The 16,322-nt window shown below is 34.8% G+C and overlaps 1 long non-coding RNA gene across 1 annotated transcript; it reads right to left on the reverse strand.

Annotated features, from left to right (window-relative positions):
- Positions 1–3,460: 3,460 nt before the first annotated feature.
- Positions 3,461–5,158, reverse strand: LOC110704560. The gene is made up of 2 exons (XR_002507974.1): positions 4,867–5,158; positions 3,461–4,285 (listed from the first exon to the last, which is right to left on the reverse strand). It is a non-coding gene; the product is annotated as an uncharacterized LOC110704560 (long non-coding RNA).
- Positions 5,159–16,322: the final 11,164 nt, after the last annotated feature.

Genomic DNA, 16,322 nt, shown 5'->3' on the forward strand with positions numbered 1-16,322 from the left:
TGGCACCGGTTCTAAGCAAAAACCGGTGCGAAAAGTTCAGTTTTTGCCACCGGTTTTCCCTAAGAACTGGTGCGAAAAGTCCTTTTTCCCACCGGTTTTGAACCGGTGCGAAATCTATGGGGTTTTAGCACCCCCCAAATACAACCCGGTTCAAAACCGGTGGGAAAGGGGGGGTTTGAACCGGTGGCGAATTCGTTTTTTCGCCTAGTGTGAATTGGCTAATTTTATTATTTTGTTGGCTGATATGTTACCTGTTTTGAATTTCACGTTATCTATGTTAACTTAAATTTTATCTTTATGGCTTATATTATTCTTATGTTGGCTTAAATGATATGAATTATAGTTTTTACTTAGATTGGCTTGATATATTAATTTTTTCCCTTACAAAATTAAATAAATTGTTGAAATTATTATTTTACCTTATATGATAATTATGTTGGATAATATCATTTTTTCATTGGCTTATATGATTCTTTTTTGTTGGCTATTATGATTTTATTGTTTGCTTATATGATAATTTATATCAGGAATCAAGTCTTCTAAAAATTGAATAAGAAATAAAATGATTTCTAATACTTAGTAGATAACGAAGTAAATTTTATTACATATATCTAACATTTACTTAGTAGATAACGAAGTAAATTTTATTACATATATCTAACATTTTTCAGGATATGAAAATACATTTAAAAAAACATTAACTTTACATCATATGAAGGATAACTACTTTGAAGATTGTCCGGGCTCCCCATTATTCTTCTGCATTTCTTCCCAAATTCTTTCACTTTCCTCTGCAGCAGCGGCAATATCATCTTCCCACACCTTTTTCTTCTTCTCTTTCACAAGGTTTTCAATCTTGAACACTTCCATTGTTAGATCAATACAAAGCTTATCCTTAGCTTTGCATCGATCAATGGCTCCTTGTAATTGACCCTTGAGATAGCCCAATTGGATCTCCAATTGTTTTAATTCCTGCATTTGCTTATCAACCGAATCATTCTTTTTTTTTCATTTCGTGATGATTTTCCGTCTTCTATTTTTGCAGAAAAAATTAAATCTAGGGTTTTTGATGTGGGTACAAAAGGATATATTTGAAATGAAATTTGATAAAGAAAAGTATCCTTTATATAGGGGGGCGTCAAGTTATATGTCGTTTAGGGTTTTTTTTTCCAAACAATGTGTCGTTTGGTTTAGGTTAAGATATTTTTAAATAATATTAATATTTTATTTAAGATATTCTTAATAATAATAATATTTTATTTAAGATATTTTATTAAATACTTTAATAAATTGTTGAAATCATTCCTTTGGCTTACATGATACTTAAATTGCCTAATATCATTCTTTCTTTGGCTTATATGAATCTTTTGTTGGCTGTTATGATTCTTTAATTGGCTTATATGAATCTATTAAATTGGATTACATGATACTTAAATTGGCTATATCATTCTTTCATTAGCATATATGAATCTGTTATTGGCTTATGTGAATCTAATTAAGGCTTTGTGCTATCTATGTTGGTTGTTATGATTCTTTAGTTGGCTTATATAATACTTAATTGGCTTATATGAATCTATTGTTGTCTACTTTGTTATCTGTGTTGGCTAATTATGGATTATTTATTTCATTTAATGGCTTATAAGATTTTATTTTTTTTGGTGTATACAGAATTTTAAATTGTTGATATTATACCTTTAGCTTATATGATAGTTATGTGTTGCCTAATTATTGTTGATGTTAACATTATTCAATGTAGGCTTAAATGATACTATTGTTGCCTTATATGATTCTTATATGAATCTAATTATGGCTTCTATGTTATCTGTGTTTTACAAAATAATAATCTTTTCTAAAAATTATATCTTTGTTAAGTTTTCCAAAAGATTTTCTTCAAAAGATTTATTTTGTAGTTGTGCTTATGAAACAACAGTTTTATGATTTCTATCTTTTGAAAATCCTACTTTACATACGATTACTTCTTGTATATAAAGTAGAGATCATAATTTGCACTGGGTGTGAGTTTATGAGTGAAAAATCTGAAGAGTGCTTAAGAGTAAGTTTTCCAAGTTTAAAACTTTGTCATATTAGTTTCGGATTTCATGTGTAGCTTTCTAATCACTTATTAGAGTCAAGAGTTTGTATTGTTTTGGTATTAGGTGTGTGATTATTCTTTGCATACAGTGAGGTAGGCTTCAAGGTTGAAGCTGAGTGTTTAGTGCTCCGGAAGTACTAAGAGAATCTAAGTCCGGGACCTAGGTTGGGTAGGATAGGGTCCTATCGTGTAGCAAGTTCAGTCTGGAACTTGTGAGAAAGGTCTAATTGTAATAGGTTATAACTAGGATTGTTTTGGTCTATTATAGTGAAGTGTTTGAGTTAAAAATCCCTTGGAGGGTCGAGGTTTTACTTCCAGTTGGGCCCTGGAAGGTTTCCTCATAAAATCCTGTGTGCATTGCAAGTTCCTTTAATATACTGTTTTATATTTCTGCAAAAAAGTACCATTAGAAACCTTATACAATTCACCTCCGCTCTTGTATATATACTTTTCAGCTTCTATGATTTACTTTTGGAACTTTTTGGTTAACTTTTGATTAACTTTTTAGCGTTTTTTCATTAATACTCTATCAGTGCTACCAAAACTGAAATATAAAATTGGTTGGGTTTGGGTGGCAGAATGTTTTTGTAAACATTCAATTGGAAACTTAAAACTCAACATGTGTCTATCTCACCTTCCGGAGTACATGTATAATATTCATTTCTTGAGGTTTGTATTTGTCTTTCTATTTTAGCTCCGATAAACTTCCAAAGTCCAATATTGTGTTGAAAAAAAATGCAAAAATCCACACTATTCAACTTAGAGAACCTGCTAGAGTGCAAGTAGTTGGCACAAAACTTTTTTTTGAGTTAATATTATTTATTTACTTTAATGATATTTAGATTTACTTTTTAGCGTTTTGTATTTACTTTTCACTTCTTATAATTTACTTTTGAAATATTTTGATCATCTACTTTTGATTTCTTTTTTTAGTTATTTTGATATACTTTAAATTTTTCTATCTACTTTTGAGACATTATGATTTACTTTTAGAATATTTTAATTTACTTTTTACGAGTAGCTTTCTATATTACTTTTGAGATGTTTTGAATTACTTTAAAGTGTTTTAAATCATATTAGGTATAATCGTATAAGCTATACATGCAACATACATCTTAATTTGTATACCTTATAGGCTTATAACTAATTTGATTTACTTTTTAGCTATTTTAATTTACTTTTGAGATATTTTTAGTTACTTTACAATTTTTTTATTTACTTTTAAAGATAACCTATGTAGGAATCTAACCTTCACTTTAAAGTATTTTTTATTCACTTCAGACTTATTTTCATTTACTTTTTTCACACCAAAAATTCACTTTCTTTCTTACATAATCTCCATATTGGGGATGTCGTGGAGCTCACACATGTACCTCAAGAGTTGATTGATTACTGCACATCTCTCAAAGCATTGAGAATTAATAGATGCCAGATCTAAGTTTTTACAATCCCTACAATAATGCTGCAAGGATATTATAAATGTTATGCCTCTCAAGCAAGATGGTGTCTCCAATATACCTAGAGGAGTATTAACTAAAATAGTGGTCTCAAACAAAGAAAGTTCAAACTTTAAAGGATGAACGTCTGCATCCTTATTATCAACTGCGAAAGTCAAAACGTGGACATTTGGGTTCCCTTGTGCAATAAAGAAGGATGCATTTGTGTACATTGACAATCTTCCTGTGTCTGTGTGGATCAACCATCCTAGAAAACAATTTAGCCTGAGCAAGCCTATACTCTTCTTTTATCCCTTGAAAATCCGTATGGTCCCTTGACAAATTAGTGAAAACCGCAATATCAAAATCAACCTCCTCACAACAGCCACGAGCCAGCTCATTAGATGAGGCCTCCATCACGACTGCTTTAGTCCTATTGTGAAGCATCTTAGTCATCAACTTCTGCACCAAAATAGCATCAGGGTTTGCTTCTGGGGACTCAGCTTGTTATCACCATTTACATAATACGCAACCGAGCTCATCATCCCATTTCTCAACCCCATGTGCCTTCACACATAGTCTTTATAGAAATACAGGCAGTCGTGGTTTTCTCATGAGTACTTGTAATCCCTATCACCAACATATGCTTAGTCGGGCACTTAAAAAACGCTGCAGCTAGTAGGAAGAGCAGCATCAGTATCCTCCACAATCACTAATGCTTTACAACCAAAACTCTCCTCAATATCAAATCTCCTTGCTAGCAACAACAACAACAACTTTTATATCAGCCTCACTCAAACACAATGCCCATCAACCTCAGTATCACTCCCAACACAACACACATACAATCACACAAATACAAAGTTAAACTAAAAAAATATATTATACCTAAAAATTAATTAACATTCATTCACAATATCACTCAATTATTCACTTAATTAAATTTGAACTCAAACTCACAAAACATCACAAAAAATTGAGCAAAAATTATCTCGACAAATTTAAATAAACAACTCAAATTCAGAAATTTTACATAAACAAGTGCATAATAAAGTGTCACAAACGAAACTTGAATTTTATTCAATTTCACACATGCAGACTTCTACATTGCAACAAGACTTGATGAATACCAAAACTGAAGCAACAATTTCCAGTAAAACATTAGAAATTCAAATTTGCAGAAAATTCAAGTCAATTTACAGTATAACATTGACAAATTATAACAAATATAGGGACAAACTTTCTAGAATTCAAAGAAAATCGAAGATAGAATATATGATATGATTATTGTTTGAAAAAAACCTAAAAACCGATATGTACCAAATTCACAACTCTTACCTCAATTATTGAGAAATTTTGCAACAAATCCAGCAAATTGTTGAAACAGTATGTAAATTGTAGCAAATTCCATATAATCGAGTTGTTGATTGAGGTGAGGAAGCATGAAAATGGTTGAGGAGAACGAAAATGGCGTCCGTGAGAATGGGAGAGAAATGGGCGGAGGAGAGAGAAAATCGCGGAGGAGAGAGAATTCGTGAATAGAACCCAGCCGTTGATCTTGCGCGCGCCCCTCCTTAGATCAGACGATTCTGATTAATTTTGATTAGTTCCTAGTTCTTATTTAGAGCTAGTTCTCATATTATATATATATATATATATATATATATATATATATATATATATATATATATATATATATATATATATGAGATCTCGTGCGAACTACCTTGAATAATAAGAACTGCAAACTAATCTTAGCCGTTTATAGCATTAGATCTAACGGTTGAAGTTTCACCCGCCTCATTAATGGCATTTTTGTAATTTTGGGCGTTGAGTGACCTTCGTTCTAACTCTCTCTCTTTCTTACTTTCTCTCTCTACATCCGATCTCTCTGAAGGTGTTGAAGGCGATTTCATTGTTCGACTTTGCTCTTCGATTTCATCGATTTTCATCTTCAATTTCGCAACTTCTTCGCTGTTTTTTCCCCGTTTTTCCTTTTTTCCCTGTGATTCGATCATTCTGGAGAGGTAATTTTTAGATTTTTTTGGTTTTGTTTATCTTCTTTATTGATTGATCATATAATTAGGGTTTTTGCTTTGTTTTTGTTCGATTTCGTTGTCGATTTCTATTATTATATCTTTCTAAATGGTAAAATTCAGAACCAGAATTGGAAATGGTACTACTGGGTCCTAAAATTTAGGAATTGAAATTGGTTCCACCGATACCAATTTCGGTTCCGAGTACCCACTTATATACATACTTGCTAATATAAAATACAAATTATAATATTTTTTTTGGTTTATTTTCATTTTTAGCGTTTAATACTTATATTTTTATATGCATTTAAGCTTTTTTTACTTATGTTAGATATTAATATTATTTATTTTTATTTTACTAATTAGATACATTCAACATATTTTTTGTTTTTTTAAATATATTTAGTTTAATATATGTAGGGTAACCGGATACCCAACCGGTTCTGGTTCCAAAAAATTGAGAATTGGAATTGGAACGGGTGGCAACCGGGTACTTAATTTATTACCCGGAATTGGAACCACTGGGTCCAATTCCAATTTCGGACCCGCCGGTTCCTAACCGGTTTCGATTCCAATTCCTGGTACCCGGAAATTTTGCTCACCCTTAGCTGGATTGTCTCCACAATCGTTTTATTATAAGGTACTTGGGCTCTACGCAGACCAGAACTGAGTACCCGCTGTCTTCAGCTCCTTGCTGAAACTCGCATGTCAAGTTCTTGTGGAACTTGTTGTCTTCGACTCAGTCCAAACTAGTCGACTTAGCTTGTTGTCAAGCTCCTCTTAGGAAACTTCTTTTTGTGTTCCGGTTAGGGATCACTTCTAGTTCCAATGAGGAACACTTCTTCTATTCATTTAACTTTCCTTTAATTCTCCTTGGATCTTCATAGGCAGGCTACACTTCCACTTCCAAAGTCAACTTCACCTGTTCTAATTCAATAATTAGAGAAATCGCATTAGTTGAAGTTTGCTTTTACTCATCATCATCAAAACTCTTAAGCTTCAACAAGTTCCAATTGTATAGAGAAAATAAGTCATATATAAAGTAAGGCAACATGAAGAATTGAGCTAGTAGGCTAGTCTATATAAAACTTTGACAGTAAAGCAAAATTTACCCAAAAGTAAACCAAAAAATCTGAAAAGTAAATAAAATATCATATAAAGTATATATTCAATCACTAGGGGTTTCAGATCATTCTTAATTAGTTCAAATAGCCAAGCTACTCAAAGGCCTGAACATCAGCATTATAGAAATGCTCAAAAATCACACCAACAACCCCATAAAAACACCCCTATCTTATAATGACAGACTTATACAAAGCAAAATTCGATAAGATGTAGTGACATATCAGAAACTGAATTGCTGGCAACTTGAGTTAGCAGCAAAGTCAAAACCTTAATAACCTTACCCGAAAGATAAATGAGATAAAGATTGACAGTACATGAAAGACTCATAATAGCAACAATGAAAGACCAAGTTTGAATAAAATTATGTAAAGATCAGACATATAATTGTTTCCAATATTTGCAAAAGTAAGCAAAGAGAAATTTAGGATTACTCATCACTTGGGCAATGAAAAGTATGCACTTGAGCATCTGACATGGTTGAATTCGGAATGTCCTGCCCCAAAATAGCCAATCTGAAAATTCTTAGCAATTAAAACCAAAGAGAAGATTAGATATAACCACATATTACATTGCAACAAATGGTAATTATATACAGAAAAGAGTGATAAATAAAAACCAAACATAATATTCATTTCATTAAATAGAGAGACAAGGTTACATTTGCATGTCAATCAAAATAAAGCATTTGGTTAAGTATGCTTTCAAATATTGGTGTGCTTTCATCAATATTGTTTCAGATACAGAGTGTTGCATAATTTTAGGGTGCATTATTTGTGCTTGGTTCTCAAAAGTAAGCTATAATAACCGAAAAGTCAAATCAAATTATCTCAAAAGTAAGCTATATACTACCTCCGTTAACGATTATCTGCATCAAATACTAAAAATGGGTGCTAACTATTATTTTCAATAAAGGGTTTTCTTTCCAATTTTAGTAACATTTTTCTGTCAAAATGACCAAAATACCCTCACTTAATAATTATTAGCACATTCTACACATATCTACAACCCTAATCTAACTTAATTATCTAAGTTTTCCTCCAAACAAATCAGATATCTTGGCAGATTTCATCTCCCTACCATCTCTCTCCTCCATCTTCATCTCTCATCTTCTTCGATCTTCCAGTTCATCATCATCATCATCTCTCATCATCTTCTTCATTGTCATCTCTCATCTCAGTTCGGGGTGGCTGTTGGTGGTTCGCGAATAGTTGCTTCGTGGGTAGGAGTCGGTGGTGGTGGTTTTGGGCGGTTCGTGGGGATAGTTTATGGATGGGTTTGGTTTTTGGGTTTCAGATCTAGTGGTTCTAGGGTGGTTTGTGGGTGACTTTCGGTGATTTGCGGGTGGCATGGATGGTGGTTCGTGGGTTTTTGTTGGCGTGTGGTGGTCTAGATCTCCTCCTTCATCATCAAAATTTCACTCCTCCATCATGGTTTTGTGGGTTTCGAGGGTGGATCTAGGTGTCGGTGATTGTGGGTCCGGATTTAGGTCTAGGTTTTGTGGTGGTTGATTCCGAGGGTGGTCGGTGGCGTGGTGTTGGGTTGCGTAGGGTAGTGGGTGGCGTGGTGTTCGGTTTCGTGGTGGTGGTGGTTTAATTGGGGCTTTGGGGTTTTGGTGGTTGTTGTCGGTGGATTTTGGTGGTTGTTTTCATTGGGATTTGGTGGTTTTCGCTGGGATTTGGTGGGTTTGGTGGTGGTTTCCAGTGGGTGGCTGGTTTTCAGTCGGTTCGGTGGTGGTGGTGGTTTACTGTGGTGGTGGTGGTTTACGGTAGTTTTCAGTGGGTTTGGTGGTGGTTTCCAGTGGGTTCCTGGGTTTTCAGTGGGTTCGGTGGTGGTGGTGGTTGTTGTTTACGGTGGGTTTGGCGGTGGTGGTGGTGATTCTGGGTTCTGGGTTTGGTTGTTTAGTGGTTTTAATTAATTGTGGGTTTTTTTTATAATTGGATTAGTGCTTAAGTACATGCCCTTATATTTCAATAATCATGTTTAAAAACTTTTGCCCTAGGCCTCCGCGAAAGGTACAATTGATGCAGATAATCGTTAACGGAGGAAGTATATTCATTCATTATTGGAGACCTATGATTATGTTGTAGAGCAATTTACAACACAATATAATCAAGTATTTGCATCGTCAAACTTAAGGTCAAGAACAAGATTCATAAGCACCAAATGCAATAAGCAGAAAACTTGCATTGTTGAAATACAACTAAAAATATCATTATAACAAACATGAGATTCAATCCACATGACATACACTTAATAAAACTAAATCAAAAGAAAAACCTAAATCAAGAAAACACAAAATAAAATAAAATCCAATAATTCCAATCGAATTCCTAGTTACCGAAATTGATTTCTATATTCTGGACGATAAATCAATATCAAAAAATTATAATGGCAGTCCAAACAACAAATTCAAATTCAAACTTCTCTAAATTCTCACATGATTCAATCAATGTACTAAAAAAAGTATACTTATCTAGCCCAAGCCCTTAGCATGTCAATCGAATTTTCCCAATCGACAATCGCATAACCTAGATTTTTGTAAAAACCCTAATTTTCGCAATCAAAATCACAAAAGCATGTTTCAAAATCGAGCAAATTCAAAATTAAACCGAAATTTACATACCTTAACAGATTATCGCGAGAAATTGATGAGCAAAAGCGAAGAAATCGAAGAGCAAAGCAATGGAAGAGCGAAGGAAAAAAATCGCCTCTTCAAAGAACTGAGAGGAAGAGAGAGAAAAAAATGAAGCGTGTGCGCGAATTAGAACAGAGGTCATCCAACGCCTGAAATTACGAAATTGCAATGAGGCGGGTGAAACTTCAGCCGTTAGATAAAGCGCGATCAACGGTCCAGATGAATTCCTAATTCCTATAATAGACCTGGGTTCTCAACATGATCTTAATTATATATATACAGATAAAGGCTCATGAGAAGGGGATGTTATGTGAGAAGGGTGAGAAGATATGTCAACCGTTGGATTAGATTAATCTGATGGCTCATATCATTCATGTGTCATTAATGGCATGATGGTAAATATGTGAATTACTATGCTCAAAGTAGTCCAGCTGTATATGAGGTACACGTGCCTTGCACTTTTCTTCCCCAAACCTCTTTTTTCCTCCATTTTTTTGGCTACCAAGCTAATACGAAATATGTTTCATACTCCTCCATTTTCAATGCTATATTTCAACGATTTATATATCAAATTTATTTTATAGTTTACGATCAAATCTGATGATGTTTTTGTTAATTCTAAATGAAATGTTATTAATGTATCTGTAAAATAAATTTGATGTATTTATTGAGCATTGTTAATGTATCTGTAAAATAATTCTAATGTATCTATACAATTCTTCTGTATTTAGCATCTTATTTATTGGCTCATCTCTGCTTCTGCACTAGTGCACTTCATATATTAGCTTTAATTTTTTTATGCCATTTTCTACCAGAGTTATTGTTTATAGCTAGTTGCTGCAAATATCATGATGTATTTGTTGGCAAGAGTGAGAAAGACGAAAAAGAGGATTTAGGGGTTTTGTTTTTCAAATTTAATAAATTAAGTTTATGATGCTAATTGAGTTCTAGCGAGACATGGGAAAGAGTTATGTAATGGGCACATGAAGGGGTCGTATTGCCGATTTGTCCGTATTTAAAAGGGAAAAGAAGGAAAAGAGTTTATGTATATATGATGTTATTTCAATGTATCTACAATGCACATTGAATGTATCCGTTTTATATTCTCAATGTATTCTGTTTCTCACGCTTCTCACCATAAACATATTTCTTACCGAATCCCAACCCTATATATATATATTTTTTTCTTATTCAAAAACTAATTTAGGTGTATTTTCACAAAACACCAAGGTACGAGAGCTTGTTTATGAGTTTCTTAGATAACTTTATTATTTTGATACTAATTTTCTATTTTCATACTATATTTTTCAGGTTTTGACGGAGGTAGTTTCAATAAGAGTGTACTTGACAAAAAAGCTTTAGGTAGGTTAGTGTAATACATGATTTTTATCTTAATTTCTGTTTTTGATTTTTATTGATTTTTTTCAATGGAATTTTTAAGCCGAATTCTAGAACAATCTTAGTTCAGTAAATTTTGGTTTTTATCTTACATTATCATTGATATTATTTTTTTCCATACATTAGTGTAATACATGATACATTAATAAGTGATATTTATGTCACTTTTAGAAGTCTTTTTAGTATCGTTTTCTTGTTATTTTTCTGATAATTTCCTTCGTTTTGACCTTTATTTCACTTATTTTTCCTTTCTCGTTCTTTGTCTTTTAATTTGATTATTTGCGTAGTTTTTAGTTTAATTTCGTTGTTTATTTTATATTTCTTTTTTTCTAATGTTCTCGTTCTCACTATTCTCTTTCTATTTATTTTCTTTTAGTTTCTAGTTTGTTTATTTCATTTGATTTTATTATTTCCTTTTGTTTTATTTTATTTTGTTTTATTATTTTATTTTTGTCCCGATAATCCCTCGTGTTTAATGTTGTGTGTAGGTACGTGATGAGAGTTTGAAGCTCGGGTTTTTTGAGTTCGAGCTACCAAAGGGACTGCTGCCCTCCTTAACCTTCACCCCACAATTCCTAATCCCACGCCATACCAACTACTCACAAACACTCACCTGCTCCAAGCGCATTCTCCCCTGCTCTTCCCCTGTACCCACGCACCAAAACTCACAACCATCTCACCAATACTGCTCTACCGCACGTCCGCACCCCTGCAATCACAACCAACAATCCCTAACCAATTAGCTGCTGCCGCATAAATCAACCACAGCCCCTACAAACAGGGGCAATCGCACCAAACATCACCAATTTCAGCCCATAATCTCCACCTCGCACCAGCCCAAAACCCCTCACCGGCACAACAACCGCAGCTACACCGTCAGCCGGCGAAACAGCCTCACAGCCATCACCGACAGCAGTGCTGGCCTCCACCACCTCCAATTCGAACAGCAATCGCTCCAATTCAGCCCGTAAATTAGCTAAAATCGATTTACAGACTGAGTGGGCGCTCCATACAAATCCAATTCGTTCATTTGAGGCAGAAAGCTCAGAGCAGCCGCTCCGATTTTTTGTGCGGCCACTCCGATTTTTCATCAAAATTCACGTGACCTGCTCGTGAATGCTTCAGCATTCTGCAATCAATGGCTATGATTTGAGGTCGGCTGGAGGTGAAGTTTGAGCCGTTTGATTATGATTATGCGATGTTGATGATGGTGAATGTGAGCAGCCAAAATGATTAAGGAAGAGGAAGGTCGGTTTGGGGGGATTTGTATGGCTGGGCTTTTTTTTTTTTTTTTTTTTCTTATTCTTTTATTTTTCTTTCCTTTTCTGTAATTATTTACTTTCTTATTTTATTTTTATTTCTTTTATTCTTCTTTTAATTAAGCCTTGTATGTAAATACCCTTTAGGGTTAATACTCTCATCAACTTTTATTCCCCAAAAAATTAGATTAGGACTCTCCTTTATTTTTTTTCTCTCTTATTTTAGGGTTAGTTTAGCTTAGGGTTCTTATTTTTTTAGAGAGAGAAAGTGAGGAAAATCAAGAAGATTGAAACTTTTGGCAATTGTTGAGTGACATAACCAATTTGAAGAAAGATTCATCTAATATTGAGCATTTTTTACTCTCTCTCCTTTTATTGCTTTATTTAGATTCATTGTTTTTGCCTTATTTTCTTAGTTTAGTTTTAGTTTATTGTTATTACTTGGTTAATTAGTTTCTTCTCTTAGTTTTTGTGCTTATTTTGTTAATATTAATCATGTTTGAGTAGCTTAATAGCTAGGGTTAGGGATAATAGGTGATTAATGATGCAAGTTGAACAATTATTAATGATTTAATTGAGATTATTGATAGGTTGAACTAATGATGATGAGTTTAATGCTTGATTTCTTTCTAGTCAATTGATTTCATGATTTGATTGCTATTATGCTAGTTGTGCGGAAGTGAGCTAGCCTAGTAGAAGAAATTCATCGCTTAGTTGACCACGACCTTATAGGCGGGATTGAGAGTTTGACTACCTAGAGTGTGCGAGAGTGACTCAGATTGTTAGACATTTCTCCATTCTATTAATTTGATCAATTAGATTATTCATGGTTGTTTGTTTGCGATGGATTAGTGCTTATGTAATGGTGTATTTGGGTATTTCTTGATAAATTGGATGTGCTCAATTGAGGTGTGCTTAATGCTTGCTTTCTTTTTGGCTAATTGAATGCATGATCTAATTGCTACTCTTTTTAGTTGCTTGGAAAAGAGCTAATTAGGTAGACGTGAGCCTCTTTGAGTTGATCACGTGTCTTTGGTCGGGGTTGGGTGCTTAATTGTGTAGTGTGCTTGGGAGAGACCTAGATGGTTAGGCAATACCCCATCTAATTGATTGAGAATGCCCATGTTCATTGTTATGTTTATGCTCGTCTCGTTAATTTCCTTGATCTCCTTTCCCTAGTACCTTCACTTCTTGTTTTATCTTCTTCTTTTGAGTTCTATTTGCTAGTTTATAGGTTGTAATTGTCTTTTATACACAAAAACCCAAAAAAATTGACCCTCAATAAGCAAATATAACTTAAAGCCGATTCATTTCACCTACTTCCTTGTGAATGATCCCTACTTCTCTATACTACTCTTTAGTGTAAAAGTTAGGGTATAATTTGACTAGGTTCCTAGACCCACGACACCTAGGGACCCGATCATACGTGAATACGTGATCGATAAATTAAGATGATCATTAGTGAGACAGAGTATAGATGCGTGCTTGCCATATTTTTTTTTTTTTTACATCACATTTGTTCATTTCTTTTACATGTACACACTTTATTTTGTAGTAGTTTTAAATTCTATATTGTACTAAAAACATATCAAATACAATAAATCATATTATGCAGTTCGTACTTGCATGAAAAGCTATAGATACAATAAGGACAACGTAGGAAATCAAATAATCATGTAAATAACATATGGTGTAGGAGTCCAAAATCATTTTTTTCCAATCACCATATATGATTAATTAAAAATAAGAACTAATTGGTAAGTGGTTTGAATTTCACTAGCTCTAAGATAAAATATGGAGGCAATGGAGCAGTTGCTTTTCTTATATTATTACAGCTTGAATGGATAGTAAAGTCATGAATTTAGGAAAAATTCATGGGAATAATCCCACCTTTGGGCCATTCGTTTTTAATAATCCCACCTTTGAGATATTTTTTGATAATCCTACCTTTACCCCCCATTCTTTTTTATTGGTCCCAACTGGTCATGTAACCTGTTATAACAGGTTACATGACACGTGACGGCCTGTGATTGGTAAAAAAAAATGAAAAAATTAAATTTTTTTTTTTCATTTCCCCTTCCCCTTTCCCTTCTTCCCTCCATAACCACCAGAGTAGAAACCACCACCAACATGACCCCCACAACCAGCCCAACCACCAACATGACCCCTACAACCCACCACAAGCAACCACCATTCCTCAACCTACCACAACCCACCACAAGCAACCACCCTCCCTCAAGCCACCACCAGTAACTCCCCTTAACCCACCAGCAGCGGTGCCCCCTTCAACACACCACCAACATGACTAATCACCCACTCCCTAAAGAACCCTCCACCACCAAAACCCACACCAACAAAACCCTCCATCAACAGCGACCCACACCAACAAAATCGAGCACTCCACCCCGTTCCTCTCCCAAATCCAACCACCCCACCCCCTTTCCCTCTCAAATCCGACCACCCCACCTTCTTCCCCTCTAAAATTCGACAACCCACCCCCTTCCCCTCCCAAATCAGACAACCCCACCCCCTTCCCCTTTGAAATCCGACCACCCACCCCTTTTCCCTCTGAAATCCGAGCAATCCACCCCCTCCCTGCCGCAGTCGTCCACCACAACCCTAAACCTTTGAAAAAAATTCGGCAACCCCCTTCTTTTTCTCTCTCCTCAAGAAGAAGAGATCGAAAATGGTTTCGACCTTCGATTTCCCCTTCGACCTTCGTCCTTGATGGTTTCATCGGAAATGGCGATGGATTGAGGAATGAGGGGAGAGAAGAAGAAGAGATCGAAAATGGGGATTGATTATTCTGGGAATTTCCAGAGAGGGAATGAAGGAGAAGGGGGCTGGGGGTTCGTGGTGGGGGCTTTAGGGTGGTGAACTGCTAAACATCGCCCGCAAATCTCTACATAAGACCCATAAATAGTAGGTGGATTGACACTTTTGCCCTTATTTGTTAAAAAAAACTCATTTTCTCTCTGCTCTCACTTCTCTTTAAAAAAAAAGTTCAAACTACGACAATGTCGAGGCGGCAAGGCAAGGAATTGGCGACGGTGGAGACGGAGGGAAGGCGGTCACACGGTGGCAAGGTAATTTTTTTTTTAAAATTAAAAAAAAAAAAAAAAAAACCTCGAATAGGGCGGGGCGCCTGGCAAGGACGTCGTGGCCACGGTGGCGGCGCCCAAGCCAGACGCCAGCACCACGGCAGCGGCGGCTGGTCGAGATGCCAAGGCCACGGTGGTGGCGTCTTGCGAGGGCACTGCGCCGTGGCTTTGGCGTCCTGCCCAGCCGCGGCCGCCGTGGGGGTGGCGGCTGGCTGGGACGTAACCTCCCTTTTTTATTTTTTTTCTTTTTTTTCTTTTTTTTGTTTATGTGTTTTTTTTTTAGTTTTCTATATTTTTTTTTTCAAAATTTTTGTTTTTTTTGTTTATGTTTATATTTTTTTTTGCAATTTTTTGCATATTTTTATGTTTATTTTTATTTTATTTTTTTTAATTTGTTGTATTTTTTTGTATTTTTATATTTCCTTTTCAATTATTTGTATGTTTTTTTGTAATTTTTTTTATGTTTATATTTATTTCGTATGTTTTGGTAATTATTTTCTTTTTATTTTGTATTCTTTTTGTTTTTATTTTTATTTTCAGTGTTTTGTTATTTTTTTTATGTCAATGTTAGGGGTGAAACAAATTTGGTTTAAAACCAAACCGAACCGAATTAGGAATATGGTTGAGTTTTTTTCTTAAGTGGTTCGGTTTCGGTTTGTAAAATGAAGAAACCGAAATTATGTGGTTCGATTTCGGTTTCAGGAAATGAAAAACCGAAAAATTGAAACCGAACCGAATTCTTGGCCCATACTATATAATAATAATAAAAAAAAAAAAAAACCTAATCCATTATCACTCTCTCTCCTCTTCTCAGCCTCTCACTCTTTCTCTCTCCTGTAATCCTCTTCTTCGGTCTTTCCGCCCTTTCTCAGTTTCTCCCTCTCAGACTCTCAGTTCTCACTCTCTCTCCTTTCCTGTTCTAGTCTTCTGATCTTCTCTACTCCATCCTTTCTCTCTCCTCTTTGATCTCTTCTCCACTTTCACTCTCCTCTCTTCTCCTCTTCGACAGTTCGACCAACAAGGCAACAATACTTAGGCAAACCGCAAACGATCAAGGACGACCACCAGTGTTTACATTCTAAAGGTTTTTCAAGTCAAATTTGACCTTTAAAACCCAAATTTGAGGTTTTTTAGTGGAATGTGAGGTATGTCTTCTTTTTCTTTCTTTAAATTTGGTTTGTTTTTTTTACTACTTTATTTTTATGTTGGTGTCTGGTGTGTGATTGAATTGTGGTGGTGA

This window comes from Chenopodium quinoa, unplaced genomic scaffold (genome assembly GCF_001683475.1).
Source record: "Chenopodium quinoa cultivar QQ74 unplaced genomic scaffold, ASM168347v1, whole genome shotgun sequence".
In the NCBI taxonomy this organism is placed as follows: Eukaryota; Viridiplantae; Streptophyta; class Magnoliopsida; order Caryophyllales; family Amaranthaceae; genus Chenopodium; species Chenopodium quinoa.